This window comes from Heterocephalus glaber, unplaced genomic scaffold, assembly GCF_053883595.1.
Source record: "Heterocephalus glaber isolate CG9 unplaced genomic scaffold, H.glaber_assembly_v1.0 deba00000678, whole genome shotgun sequence".
Taxonomy (NCBI): Eukaryota; Metazoa; Chordata; class Mammalia; order Rodentia; family Bathyergidae; genus Heterocephalus; species Heterocephalus glaber.
The window spans coordinates 2,342,467-2,357,705 of record NW_028258157.1 but is presented as its reverse complement, the minus strand read 5'-3'; the positions used below and the strand labels follow the sequence as shown (position 1 = coordinate 2,357,705).

Below are 15,239 nucleotides of genomic sequence, written 5' to 3'. Positions count from 1 at the left end.
GTTTTTAAATTGCTTAAAGGATGAATTCCATACAAATATTTCAATTAAACTAGTTTATTTTTCACCCGGTGTTAGAAGCAGTCAGTCAAGTACTGTATGATACGGTCTATTTTGGTTTCCAGATGCCCTCAGGTTTGTTTTATTTTTTGTTTTTTGGTGGCCTCATGAGATAGGATTCCAATGCATCAAAATCTCCCTTTTCTTCTTAGTAAACATATTTTTTAAAATTTAGAAAAGACTTTAAAAATTGGCTTTTTATTTCATCAAGTTTTTTGTGATTGTTTTCAACAGTCTTAAATATTTGATGATACTTGCAAAGGAAGAAAAACTTAACATCAAAAAGTTTTTCATTTGGCAATTAACCATGTTGAGAGGTTAGGTTTAGCTAAATATTTATTAATTACTGATCTGCAGCTCTTTTCTCATACTGTAGAAGCCATCAAATTTTTTCAACTTATTTTTTGGGGTCCTGGAAATGTTAATGTGTTTGCTGAACCCCGTGCTGTGTGGGGAAGGCACTGTGAGCCTCTGACATGCGGACCCTGCATCTTCCTGAGCCTCTCTAGCTCTACTCTGGACTCGGAACCAGCAGCTCCTGGGTCTGACTTGGATCCTGGTCCCCATGATTCCTAAGCATTCAGCATCTACGGCCATCCTTACACTGGTCACAGTGGAGGGCAGTCATTCGGAACCGGCCTGAGCCCTCAGTAACATGAAGGAAAGGAGATGGGAGAACACTCATTCAGTAGACATTTACTTAAAAGAAGAGTCATTACATATTTTTAAAAATTCTAACTCTTCTCAGTACTTTTCCATCCATTTGGGGTATACTAGGAAAATATGAGTCCTAACATCTCAGAACGTTATATTTTAATTTCATGTCTATTTAATGTTTCACTTAAAGTGTTTCCTGACAACTTGATATGTTTAATAATTATTTTAAATATAGCAATAAATAAACAATATATGTAAATTACACATTGAAGGTAAAACAGGAAATTACACACATTTAATACACTAATATTCAGGAAAAATGCTCATCTTCAAGTTGTTAAAAAACAAAAATTCTCTTAATTCTAATCAAAGTCATTTGGAATTCGGCATGTTTGATGAAATTAAACCTCCGTTGATTAGTTTTTTATTTATTCATACCTATTGCCCAAATTATCTCATTTTCCAACCTCTCATGAGAGATAGGAGGTGGAGGGAAGGTGGAAGAGAAAAGGAAGGGAAGATATTTTAAAGTTCAAATGTCCCTTTCCAGCAACATTAAGATAGTTTTAAGTCTTTCCAATACATTCCGTTATTTTTAAAGAAGATATCCAATGTACATTTCAGTTCAGTTAACTCCTAGTAAATCATTACTGAATGACAACAGGTCTAGCAGAGAGTATAATGTATCATTCACTCTGAGTACAGCCCTGTAGCGCGCAGTACCCATCCCATCTGTCAAAGTCACCGTTCCTTTCTAGTTTCCAAGAGAACACCAGCATCAAAGAAAAGAAGCAGATAAGACAAAGAATTACAATCTATTTGCAATAGGAGTTGGCCACTTAGTTTCACTTGTTACTATCATTTTAGAACAAGCTAAAAGTATACTTGTTAGGAATCTTTACCTGACACTAATGGAACCTCTTTTGACAGACTTTTTTGTATGAAAAATTATATGGTGTGAATTGCAAAAACAGAACTGTCAGGTTGGATCAGTTATTTTGTATCTGCAGGTGCTTGCTTGGCTCATATAGGCTCTCCGAGGATGGGAAACTTAATCTATTCCAGTAAATACTTTGCATTATCAGAGAAGAATATTTTTATTCCTTCAAGCAAATATATATTTTAACTAAAGTTATAGTTATTTAATTGAACAATATTCTGTGTATTTGAGGAATATTTATTTTTACCAAGACTGTGGTTATTTTGTGGCCAGTTTGAAATAGAAATTACTGAAATAGTAGTGTGTGAGTAAGCTACTTTAATTACTTTACTCTTAGCTACATACATGTTTCCTACAATGTTCCAGTTTCACCAGTACATTGTTGTAAAGCAAGAAACTGCATTGATGGTGATGATCTTGCCAATGCCGCCAGTTTACTTTGGTGTCACTTGAAAGTTGTTCACGGTTACAACACATGCATTTTGTGCCTCTGCCTCCGTCCATTGCTCTTCTCACTCATTTCTTGTGGACCTTATTGCTGTTTCTAGAATATTCTATAAATGATTTTTTTCCCCAGAGCCTTTGTATTTACTACTCCTTCGGTCCAGAACATGCTTTTTCAGATTTCCATGTGAATTCTTTCTTCAGATCCCAAATAAAATGCCACTAATTCAGAGAGGACTTCCTTGACCAACCATCCTTTGGTTGGGCCGGAGATTTAGCTCAGAGGCACCATGCCTGCCTTGCAATCACGAGGTCCCGAGTTCGATCCCCAGTACCAAAAGAAGAAAAATACATGCAGCTTTTGGTGGAATATCCGGCCACCTTTCATCCTCTCCTTTTCTAGCACTGTGTCAATTATAAGGAAGTCCACACAGGGCATATGTCCCTTTTATGCAGGCAACCAGAACTGAAGGCCAAGAAAGGCTGCCCTCCTGTTAACCTTGAAAGGTCCACCTCAAATCCAAGAGGAATTCAGACATCCTTTTCTGGGTCAGAGAGCACGAGGCTTGAGACCCTCAGACCCAGAGCGGAGCACTCCTGACAAGCACTGCTGACAGCCACCTCCGCCCTTGGCCACTCATCCTTATCACTGTTGTCCGCCATGGGGACATCAGAACTTAGCTCATCATGTCCACCTCCTCATTTTAAGTCAGCCACCAAAAGGAGCCCAGAGCCACCAACACACTCACCCTAATCCTCCCGTTTTCTCTGTCTCCTGGTACCCTTTCGAGCTGCTCTCCTGAGCGCACCAACAAAGCACCTTTATCTTCAACCGCTTTTGTGTATTTCCCCTTATCTTTTCTCCAAACAAAGCTAGATGCCTCTGTTTCTCCCAGTTTCAAGAGGAGGCTATTTCTCTCTCCCATCACTCACACCACTGAGATTGTAACTGTGATACCGCGCTCTGGCCTTGTCTGTGTCACTTCCTAAGTGGTCTCCTTCCTCTTCTCTAAAACCCTGTGACTGTGTCCTCATGGTGATGCTCCTCACAGCTCTGCCTGTTGTTGCTGTTCTTGTTGCTGCTGCTGTGTGACAGTGCTGGGATTGAACCCAGAGCTGGGTGCATCTGAGCAGAGGCTCTACCACTGGACCACAACCTCAGCCCAGAGCTTCCGCCCGTAGTAATTTGAATATCCGCACGGATGAGCCTTCCCAAACACGAGCTTTTCAGTTAACTGACTTTTCCCCATGCTTCTTGTCTCCCCTCTGATTGCTACCTTGAGGTAATCTCACCTTTCCATAATGCATGTATACAAGAGACAGAGGTTATGATAGTGACGCTTGAGTGCTCAGTGTTTGGTGTAATAGATTATCTGCTTAAATTCACTCTAAGATTTTTAAAAATCCTATCACATTTAAGGGGTGAAATAAATATCTAATGAATGGATTGATTAATAGATTTTATATTTCTCAAAATAGATATAGAAATTTTTATTTCTCAAAATTGTACAGCAGAAAAATTAACAAGATTGGAATTAACTGTGAAGTGAATACTACTTTAGGATCTGTATCATTTTATTGTTTATTTTAATAAGTTTAGTAATGTGTAATAAGATTCATAATCAGCTACTTACTCTCTACTGCACACTTCTTTTTGAGCAAATTATATATTTTTCCAGATGTAGTACCATTAAGTCTTTGGCTCTGAATTTCTTTATTGTGTTTTCTAAAATGTGTTCATTATTCATATATGACAAATGTCTAATCAGTGCTACAAAGCATGTATTTTAGTAAAATGAAATTGTTCAAACATGTTTTCAGCTTTATCTTTGAAAAATTCAGCTATATAAAATTTCTTTTTATTTACACATGTCGCTTATTTTCTTGTTCAGTAAAAGGAAAACGCTTTTGTTCAAGTGAAATTCAGCTACTTGGTAATAGTGCCATGAAATCACTGTCTTGCTTGGTTGTCAATTGGAACATTTTGTCATGGGCGGTGAGAAACTCTAGTATTATGGACAAATCAGCAGAGTATGCTTGTGTTTCGACTCATTCTCAGATAATTCTCACTCTTTCCACAGTTGCAGCCTAAATAACGAATTATTTCAAAATACTCCAAATCTGATTAGTAAATACAAATTGGAATTTGTTTGGGGACTGAAAGTGAGGCATTTGTGAGAGTGAAACATTTCTTACATTTAGGGTCTGCTTTCTGTAATAGCTTTTTCCTTCCCATGGTTTATTTTTTTTAAATAGGAAAGTTATTTGAAAAATTTTACAGTGACCTTTCATTTTGTAGAGTACCTATTAATAGACTGAGAAATGTATGATTTATACTGAAGTCTAAGAATGACTTGTTTATTTTTATAGGGCACGTAACGTGTTCAGGTCCTTAGGACACCCAGTCAACTCAATAAGTGTGCCTTGCAAGTAAGACATTTCCCTAGAAAGAGGTAAGATATTTTAAAATCTGTGCATGTTGATAAATTTTGGTATAAATTGAGATATGCTAGTATATTCCTTTGGTGTATAAATTATGAAGATCATTTTGAACAACCAATAGCATCTTCTGTTTTCACTTATACTGTACGGTCTTAGGTTCTGTGAAAGGATTTGGAAATGTAAAAGGGTTCCAGTACTCAGAAAACAGTTCATAGGGTAGCCACATTGCCACTTTAAAATGTCAAGAAGTGAATTGCTACGATGTTGCTTTTTATTATCTTCAAGCTCCATCCTGGGAATGGTTCTGGGTTGGGCCTGTCTCCTGTCCACAGAGCAGAGGGAGCTGGTATGTGGGCAGATTGCCATCCCAAAGACTCTTTGGCTACCCTGGCCCCAGCTGCATTTGCTGGGGCACACGTGGTTACGGTCAACAAGAAGCCACTGAAAGGCTGCGGTGCCAGCAAAAAGGAGTCGCCTTCTAGTGCGTTAGACTCTCTTAGCTCTGACCAAAGATGTGAGCCTGAACCACTACCCTTACTGTACAGTAAGCAAATTGGGATGTACACGTACTTTTTTCAGCCCTTTTCAACTTGTTTCTTGAAATTCACTTCATAGAATTAAATAGAAAGAAACTTTAGCAATGTTAGGCTTATGATTCTGCTGTGTTCTATATGTTGTATTAGAAGGAATGAAAAAGGAATTAAAACATATGCCTGTAGATCTATGAAGAGTGGATGGAACTGTTGAGAAAAGAAACCTGAACTTAATATAGTTCTTCCTTCCTATATAGATCATGCGGTAGAATAAATTCATTTATCAATGTTATTTTTATTATTGTTAAAAGGTTCCCAAATTTATTGAATTCTTCTGATTTAATTGAATTTTTCCCTATTTAACATAAGAAAATGCTTCATCTCTTAGAGTTTTCACATTAGTGTGAAGAAAAATGAGATTTTTAATGAAATCAATATTAAAATTAATTCATGGAAAATGTCAATTATGCATCTAAAGCATTTATCACCTAAAGTGAAAATTCATTGACTTAAGATATATATTGTAATTGTTAAAGTCAATGTTGGGTTAATATGGTTATGCATTTTTTTTTTACTGCGGACATATTCATGTTATTAATATTTGTAGGATAGCAAAAACTTCACAAAACATAGTACTAGTTCTCCAATAGGTACATATTACGGAAAGGTTAATCCTGCTGTCTTCTGCATTACCTCACATAGCTTCACACAGTTATCATACAGTGACTGCAACATTTAACATCTATTCTCTTAGTATTTTTCATAAATACTAAGCACCAGCATTAGCTGTAGTCACCTCACTGAATAACAGGCTCCTTGAATTTACACAACACAACACTACTCAGCCATGACAAAATATTATAATCTTATCATTTCTAATGACACGGTGAGCCTGGAGAACTGTGTTAAACCAGTGTAGACAGAGAAAGACAAATGCTGTCAGATCTCTCTCAATCTAAAAATACTGACGTCGTGGAAGTGGAGAATGGAATGGTGGGTACCAGTGACTGGTACCAGTGGTGGGGAAGGGTTGATGATCTGTTTGTCTGAAATTTTTTAACAAAAGTAATCTGAAGGAGAACTGGGGCATATCCAAAAATTCTGAAATTCTTATATAAAAATGATTTAAGTTGAACAATGTGTTTTGTTTGCCTCACTAATTCTACTGTTGAATATCTTGTGTATGGGATGTCAACAGAGCAAGATCCATGATAATATTATTTTTCTTTCCCAAATCTTAAAATTGCTGTGTAATTATTGACTATTTTCTAAACATGGATCCATATATATTTGACTCAATAAATTCTATATTAAATATTTGCAAGTGCCTTACTAGTAATTTGTAGACAAAGATTGCAAGCATTTGTTTAAAAAGTAGAAAGAAGCCTGTAGTTAAGAACAAGATTTCTAAATAGGAAAGTGAAGAAAATTTATTCAACAATGTTGCTGAAGAACTGAGTTAGAAAAAGTCATTGTGCTGGGGATTTGGCTCAGTGGTTTTGCCGTCTGCTGCGCAAGCACAAGTACCCGAGTTCGATCCCTGGTACCAAACAAACAAACAAAAAGTCATTGTTTTAAAATATTTAAATCATTTAAACTTCCCTGAGATGTCAGTATTTAAGAATATTTAAATATTTTTTCGAAGAAGAATCCTTTGACTCGGTAAGTTCATCTGTTAGTGTACCGATGGCTAATTTTGATTTTAATAGGTTTTCGTGGCTTATAGCATAACTTATATTTCAATCTATTCTATAATCACTTCTAAAATTTTTGGAGGAAACAGAATACCTTTCCCTACACAAAGATTCCCTAGAATTTTAAGGATAAAGAGAAAGAGATTGTTCAGGTATGCTGGGTAGGAAAGTTGTACTGGGGCTGAGCTCTCGTTGAGCTTTTGTAACTTGGACCGTTGATGACTTGGTCAACTATGGAGCTCTAACCTCCACCCTTCGACTCATGTTGGGGCCCACAGGGCTGGAAGGAGGCTTAGAGGCCTGGCCTTGCTCCTGGGAGGGTCCAGTGCACCCACCTCACCTCCTCTGGACGGAGCAATGCTTGGGGACAGGATGGTCACCTGACTGAAAGCATCATTACATGTTGGCAGGAGTCCAACCCCAGAGTCAGCTGCAGATTTTGTTTGCTTGATAATAATTTCTTCTTTCCTCAAACTCTTCCTTTATTTTTCTCAGCCTGTGATAATCTATGCTCAAAGTGTTCAGGTCCATGGAATTTCCCAGCCAGAAGAGACCTGAGGTTACCCATCCCATTGCTTACATGCGGAAAAGGAAATTGAGGCCTTAGAGGACCTTTACACTTTGACAACTCTGATTCTAGAATTCTTTCCCTCACATCATAAAATCTCGTTCCCTGGATATTCCTCTTACTGGACTTTCTCCTTACTCACTTTAGAAATCTGCTGACAGTTTCCATTATGTCAATTATTCATCTGCATTATCATCAACAGAAATTTATATTTATGCTAACAAAATGAACACATCGCTCTCTTCAACTGAGAGAAGTCTTCCATGAGTAAAAGAGATTGATCAAGAAAAATTGGGTAATAAAATAGAAACGTGTTTAGCATACTGCTCAAGGAGCCAGCCTGTTTGGGGAATGAGATTTCATGGCTGGCTAAATATCTGTGGAGATGAGTACAAAAGGCAAACCCTTCTGCATAAACTCCTCTGAGTGTTTATAGTTATCATTCACTTAATTTTTCCTTATTAACATCATTGAAGAATAATTTAAATAAAATAAACTGGCTCTCTTTAAAGGGCTTCAGTCTATGAATTTCGAAAGAGATCTACTCAAGAAACCAGCTTTACAAGCAGGATGCAGAACATTTTCATTACTCAGGCAAGATTCCTCATTTCTCTTTCCCTCTTTGATACTATACATTGATTTGCCTTTTGGATAAATATAAACATGCTTTCCTGTGTGTATTTTTCCACATAGCATAATAGTTTAGAGACTTATTTATATACTTATTTGTATGAGTGTTTTCTTTTTATTGCTGAGTGGTATTCTATTTAATATAGTTGTTTAATTTGCTTACTTTTTGAGAGATATTTAGTTGTTTTCATTTTCTGAGATTTGTAAATTAATTTTCCATCAGTGTTTTTGTATGTCTTTGTTTAGATACATGTTTTCCTTTCTCTTGGAGAAATAGGTTTGGAATATCAGGATCACTCAGTACGTATATATTTTAGGAAATGATGATCAGCTTTCCAAAGTAGTTGTACCTTTTGGTTTTCATTTGAGAAGTGCATGAGAGTTTCTTTGCTCTTCAAAAAGGATCTGAAAACTCTCATTCCTGAGCCAAATTCTGTGTTACTTATAGGTAAGACTGTATAAGACAGGGTCATAGTTGTTTGTTTATGAATGGGCTGATTTCATGCTATAACTGTAGAATTGAGTAATAGTTATGAAAACTTTAGGAACCTCAGAGCTTCAGATATTACCATGTCTCCATTTAAATAAAGTTTATTGAACCCTGCCCTACACCCTATCAAACCTGAGAGGTTATTTTAATACTAGCTTTTCAAGGTATATGTGATAGTGTATCAGTGAGTCATTAGTCCACATTTCTCTGATGGATAATGATATTGAATACCTTTAAATTTATGTATTTTTCATCTTTGTATCTTCTTTTGTTCAGTATCTTTTGAAGTATTTTATTAAATTTAATTGGCTCTTTTGTCCAGTTACTATTACGATATTTTGTCCTATTACTATTACTATATACTACAGGAACACTACATGTTCTGGAGATAAGTCTTTTGACAGAAATATATATGTTTTGTGTATATTTCTCCTACTTTGTGGGTTTGCCTATTAGTTGCTATTGAAAAGAACAATTTTCATATTGTGGAAGAATAACATGTTTTCTTCTTTTTTAAAATTTTTATTTTATTGATACATTTTAGGTATACAATATACTGACAGTCATCATTGGAAATTTGCACCTTTACATAATCTCTCTTGATTCTTATTTTCCCCTTTCCCCTGCCCTCCCTTCAACCTCTCCATTCCTCCCTATTTATAAAGACTTTGTTTCCTTTTTTTTCATTTTTCTCATATTAATTCCATTCCTTTCTTTCCTTTCCCCTACCCCTCCCACTTCCCCTTCCCCTTTGCCCCTTTTCTTCCTATTTCACATTACCTATTATACCTTTTAGTCTTTATTTACACTTTCAGTTTCTCACACTAGAGAAACTATTCAGTATTTACAAATGTGTGTCCTATTTATTTCATTTAAGAGTATCGCCTTTATGTGCATTCATTTAGCAATAAATGTTTATAATTTCTCATTTTTATGGTTGAGTAGTACTCCAAAACCACATTTTCTTTATCCAGTCTCCAGTTGATGGACATTTTGGCTGTTTCCAAGTTTTAGCTATCACAAACTGTGCTGCTATGAACATGGGCACACATATATCACTGTGGTATGATTCTTTTAATTCTTTGGGGAAGATCCCCAGCAGTGGAATAGCGGGGTCAAATGGGACTTCCAGTCCTAGTTCTTTGAGGTATGTCCATACTGATTTCCACAGGGGTTGTACCAGTCTACACTCCCACCAGCAGTGGAGCAGCGTTTCTCTTTCCCCATAGCCCTGCCAGAATTTGTTATTGGTTGATTTCATGATAGCAGCCATTCTTTCTGGGATGAGGTGGAATCTCAGTATTGTTTTGATTTGTGTCTCTCGAATGATCAGTGATGTTGAACATTTTTTCATGTGTTTATTTGCTATTTTTACTTCTTTGTCTGAGAAATGTCTGTTCATTTCAGATACCTATTTTTGGATTGGGTCTTTAAATTTGGGAGGTCTAATTTTTTAAAGTTCTTTATAGATTCGAGATAGTAGACCTTTGTCTGAGGGACAGCCGGTGAAAAATTTTTCCCACATTGTGGGTTATCTCTTCACACTGTTGGTGGTTTCTCTTGCTATGTAGAAGCTTTTTAGTAAGACAAGATCCTACTTGTTGATTGTTTGTGCTAACTCACAGGGAACTGAGGTTTTGTTCATAAAATCTTTTCCTACACCAATGACTTCAAGAGTTCTTTCTAAATTCTCTTGCAGCCTGTTTAGTGTTTCTGGTTTATTTTTAATAACTTTATTATCAAACACACACACATACAAAAAATTAAAACCATTAAAAGAAGAACAATGCAAGAGGAAAAAAACTACAATAATATTCAAATACAGTAGAACTCAACCAAAACAAAACTGAACAGCACTTAAACATTTTTCCATATAATTTAAAAAAGCATCTCAAGCACCAACAAGACACCAGAGGATGTGATTTGTTTCAGAAAGGTCCCAAAAACCAACATTGAACAAATAATGATCTGGAAAAAAACTCCAGTTAGTTACAGAATCCACATAGGCCAAACTTCTCCCAAATTTAAATTTTGATACAGTCATATGACACACAATGGAAACACAATCTGAGAAATATGTTATTAGGCCATTTCATCCATGTGTAACCTTAATTACACTTTCAGTTTCTCACACTAGAGAAACTATTCTGTATTTACACACGTGTGTCCTATTTATTTCACTTAAGAAGATGGCCTCAATATGCATCCATTTAGCTATAAATGCCTCTAGTTTCTTGTTCTTTATGGCTGAGTAGTATTCCATTTTATAAAAAAAAAACCACCACATCTTCTTTATCCAGTCTCCAGTTGATGGGCACTTGGGCTGTTTCCAAGCTTTCACTATTATGAACTGTATAGCTATAAACATGGGTGCACATATATCACTGTGGTATGATTCTTTTAATTCTTTTGGGAAGATACCCAGGAGGGGGATAGCTGGGTTGAATAGGACCTCTAAGCCTAGTTCTTTGTGATATCTCCATGCTGATTTCCACAGTGGTTGCACCAGTCTACACTCCCACCAACAGTGAAGAAGGGTTCCTTTCTCTCCACAGCCCTGCCAGCATTTGTTATTAGATGATTTCTTGATAGCAGCCATTCTTTCTGGGGCAAGGTGGAATCTCAGCGTTGTTTTCATCTGCATCTCTCAAATAACCAGTGATGTAGAACATTTTTTCGTATATTTATTTGCTGCTTTTATTTCTTTGCCTGAGAAATGTCTGTTCATTTCAGATGCGCATTTTTGAATTAGGTGTTTGAATGCAGAGGTCTGATTTTTTTTCAATTCTTTATATATTCTAGATAGTAGACCTTTGTCTAAGGTACAGTTGATGAAAATTTTTTCCCACACTGCAGGCTGTCTCTTAGCTCTGTTGGTGGTTTCTCTTGCAGTTCAGAAGCTTTTTAGTAAGATGAGATCCTAGTTGTTGATACTTTGTGCAAGTTCCCATGCCACTGAGGTTTTGTTCATAAAATCTTTTCCTATACCAATATCTTCAAGAGTTCTACCTAACTGGGCCGGGGATTTAGCTCAGTGGTTTTGCTGCCTGCTGCCCAAGTGCAAGGACCCGAGTTCGATCCCTGGTACCAAAAAAAAAAAAAAAAAAAAAAGAAACGAGTTCTACCTAACATATCTTCCAGCAAATTTAGTATTTTTTCTAAATATTTAAATAGTTAATCCACTTCGATCTTAGTTTAGTGCATGGAGATAGGCATGGGTCAAGTTTTAATCTTTAGCAAGTTGAAATCCACTTATTTGAACCATTTATTAAATAGGCTATCTTTCCTCCAATGAGGGTGGTTGGCTCCGATTCAAAGATGAGGTGGCTGAGTATGTCTGAAGTTGTTTCTGCATCTTCTAATCTATTCCACTGATCCTCGGGTCTGTTTCTTTGCCAATACCATGTTGTTTTTATCAAAGCAGCTTTGTAGTATAGTTTTGAGTTGGGGATTGTGATACCCCCAGCCATATCTCTGTTGCCTAAAATTTCTTTTGCTATTCTAGGTCTCATCAGGTTCCAAATGAATTTGTGGATTGTTTTCTCTAGTTCTGTGAAATACACTGTTGGGATTTCAATCGAGATTGGATTGAATCTATATAGCAGTTTTGGAATTATGGCCATTTTCACTATATTGGTTCTTCCTATCCAGGAACAAGGGATGTCTTTCCATTTTCTTATATCCTCCTCAATCTCCTTTTTCAAAGTGCTGTAGTTTTCAGTGTAGAGGTCTTTTGCTTCCTTTGTTAGACTGACTCCTAGATATTTCATTTTTTTGCTACTATTGTGAAAGGAATTGTTTCCCTAATTTCTCTCTCGGTGAGTCTATTATTTGTATATAAAAAGGCTACTGTTTTTTATGTGTTGACCTTATATCCAGCTACTCTACTGAATCTGTCAATTAAGTCTAGAATTCTTTTGGCAGAGTATTTTGGATCTTCTATGTAAAGTATCATATCATCAGCAAATAATGACAATTTAACTTCTTCCTTCCCTATTTTTATTCCTTTTATTTATTTCTCATTTCTAATTGCTGTGGCTAATCTTTCCAGAACAATATTGAACAGGAATGGTGATAGTGGGCATCCTTGTCTTGTTCCTGATTTTAGCATGAAAGTTTTCAGTTTTTGACCATTTAGTATGATGTTGGCTGTTGGTTTTTCATAAATAGCCTTAATCAACTTGAGGTAAAGACCTTCTATTCCAATTTTCTGTAGGGTTTTTATCAGGAATAGGTGTTGGATTTTATTGAATGCCTTTTGTGCATCTATTGAGATAAGCATATGGTTTTTGTCCTTGAGTCTGTTAATATAGTGTATTATGTTTATTGATTTACAAATGTTGAACCATCCTTGCATCCCTGGGATAAATCCAACTTGGTCAGGGTGTATGATCTTCTTAATGACCCTTTATATTTTATTTGCCAGTATCTTGTTCAGGATTTTTGCATCAATATTCATTAGTGAGATTGGCCTGCAGTTTTCTTTTTGGGTTGTGTCTTTCTCTGGTTTTGGAATCAAAGTATTAATTGCTTCCAGGAATGAATTTGGAAGCTTTGATTCCCTTTCAATTTCCTTGATGAGTTTAAAGAGTAATGGCAATAGTTCTTCTTTATATGTCTTGTAGAATTCAGCAGTGAAGCCATCAGGACCTGGGCTTTTGTGCATGTAAATATTTTATTACATTTTCAATTTCACTCATTGTAATTGGGGTGTTTAGAATTTCTACATCTTCTCCATTTAACTTTGGTAATTCATATGTATCTAGGAATCTGTCCATTTCTTCTGTGTTTTCCATTTTATTAGAGTACAGGTTCTCGAAGTAAGAATTGATGATGCTTTTGATTTCTCCAGGATCTGTTGTGACTCCACCTTTTTCATTCTTAATTGCATGGATTTGAGCCTTTTCTTTTCTTTTTTTTTGATAAGGTTAGCTAAGTGTTTATCTATTTTATTTATTCTTTCAAAAAATCAACTCTTTGATGCATTAATTTTTTTGTATTGTTCTCTTAGTCTCCATTGCATTGATTTCTGCTCTGATCTCTATAGTTTCCTCTCCTGTATGAGCATTGGGTTTGTTATGTTCTTCTTTTTCTAGGAGCTTGAGGTTCTACATTAGGTTATTTGAGTTCTCTGTGCTTTCATAATATGCCCATTGATTGCTATGAATTTCCTGTGTAGAACTGCTTTCATTGTGTCTCATAGATTCCTGTATGTTGTACTGATATTATCATTTACTTGTAGAAACTGTCTAATTTCTTCTTTAATTTCCTCTATGAGCCATTGGTTGTTCAGAACAGTGTTATTTAATTTCCATGTATTTGTGGGAGTTTTTCAGTTTCTTATGTCATTGATCTCCAATTTTATTGTACCATGGTCTGATAATATACCGGGGGTAACTTCAATTCTTTCACATTTACTTAGACATGGCCTATGAGCTAGCATGTGGTCTATTTTAGAGAATGACCCATGTGCAGCCAAAAAGAATGTGCATTCTAATTTTGTGGGGTGGAACACTCTGTAAATATCTATTAAGTCCACTTGTTCAATAGCTTGGTTCAATTCTAGAATTTCATTGTTAATTTTTTGTCTAGATGATCTGTTTACTTGTGATAGTAGGGTATTTAGCTCCCCCACTACAATTGTATTAGTGATTATTTGGTTTTTCATGTCCATTAATATTTGTTTTGTATAGTTGGGGGCATTTGTATTTGGTGCATATATATTTATGATTGTCCTCTCTTCCTCTTGGACTGTTCCTTTCACAAGGATGTAATGACCATCTTTATCTCTCTTAATTAATTTTAGTTTGAAATCTAGTTTCTCTGCAAATAGAATTGCTACCCCTCCTTTTTTCTGGGTTCCTGTCACATGGAGAACTGTTTTCCATCCTTTTACTTTCAGTCTATGTATTTCTTTTTGAGTTAGGTGTGTTTCTTGTATAAAGCATATTGTTGGATTTTGCTTCTTAATCCATTCTGTCAGTCTATTTCTTTTGATTGCTGAATTGAGACCATTAACATTGATATTTATAATTGATAGATATTGACTCATCCTTGTCATGATGTTTTACTATTGGTGATTCTTTTATTTCTTGTATGTTTTTGTTTTGTTTTGTTTTTACCTTTCCCTTTAATTTCTTACCTTGCCTGGTGGCTTCCCTCTGTTGGGCCTCATGGAGTTGTGATCTTCATTGTGTTTTTCTAGGATATTGCTTAGGATTGTTTGGAATGTTGGTTTGGTATTCATGAAATTTCTCAGGTATACTTTGTCATGAAAGTATCTAATTTCCCCATCGATTTTGAAAGATAATTTTGCAGGATACAACAGTCAAGGTTGGAAGTTATTTTCTTTTAGGGCTTGAAATACTTGACTCCAGGCACTCCTTGACTCAAGGGTTTGTGTTGAAAAATCTGCCGTGATTCTGATAGGCTTTCCTTTATAGGTGATTTGTTTCTTTTCTCTAACTGCCTGTAGGATTTTGTTCTTCCGTTGGGTTTCTGGGATCTTAATTATTATGTGTCTAGGCATAGATTTTTTTTGATCATGGCTAATGGGAGTTCTATATCCCTCACTTGTCTGAATGTCCAATTCTCTACCTCTGTCTGGGAAGTTTTCTACTATTACTTCTGTGAACAGTTTTATTAATATTAATTGTATTTTCTCCTGTTTTTTCATGGACTCCTATCAGTCTTATGTTATTCTTCCTTGCATCACCTAGCAGCTGCTGGATTGATTTCTCGTGGTCCCTTACTATTTTTAAGAAATCTGTTTTCATGGTCCTTA

General features: G+C 35.8%; 1 protein-coding gene across 3 annotated transcripts in view; it reads left to right on the top strand.

Annotated features, from left to right (window-relative positions):
* Sema3a (semaphorin 3A) overlaps positions 1–15,239 on the top strand; it is a 453,595-nt gene that overhangs the window by 134,207 nt on the left and 304,149 nt on the right. For all 3 annotated transcript variants that reach the window (XM_087206759.1, XM_087206760.1, XM_004839772.4), the window contains exon 2: positions 4,469–4,551. The gene's annotated coding sequence lies outside the window, so the exon portion shown is untranslated. The remainder of the gene's footprint in view (positions 1–4,468; positions 4,552–15,239) is intronic.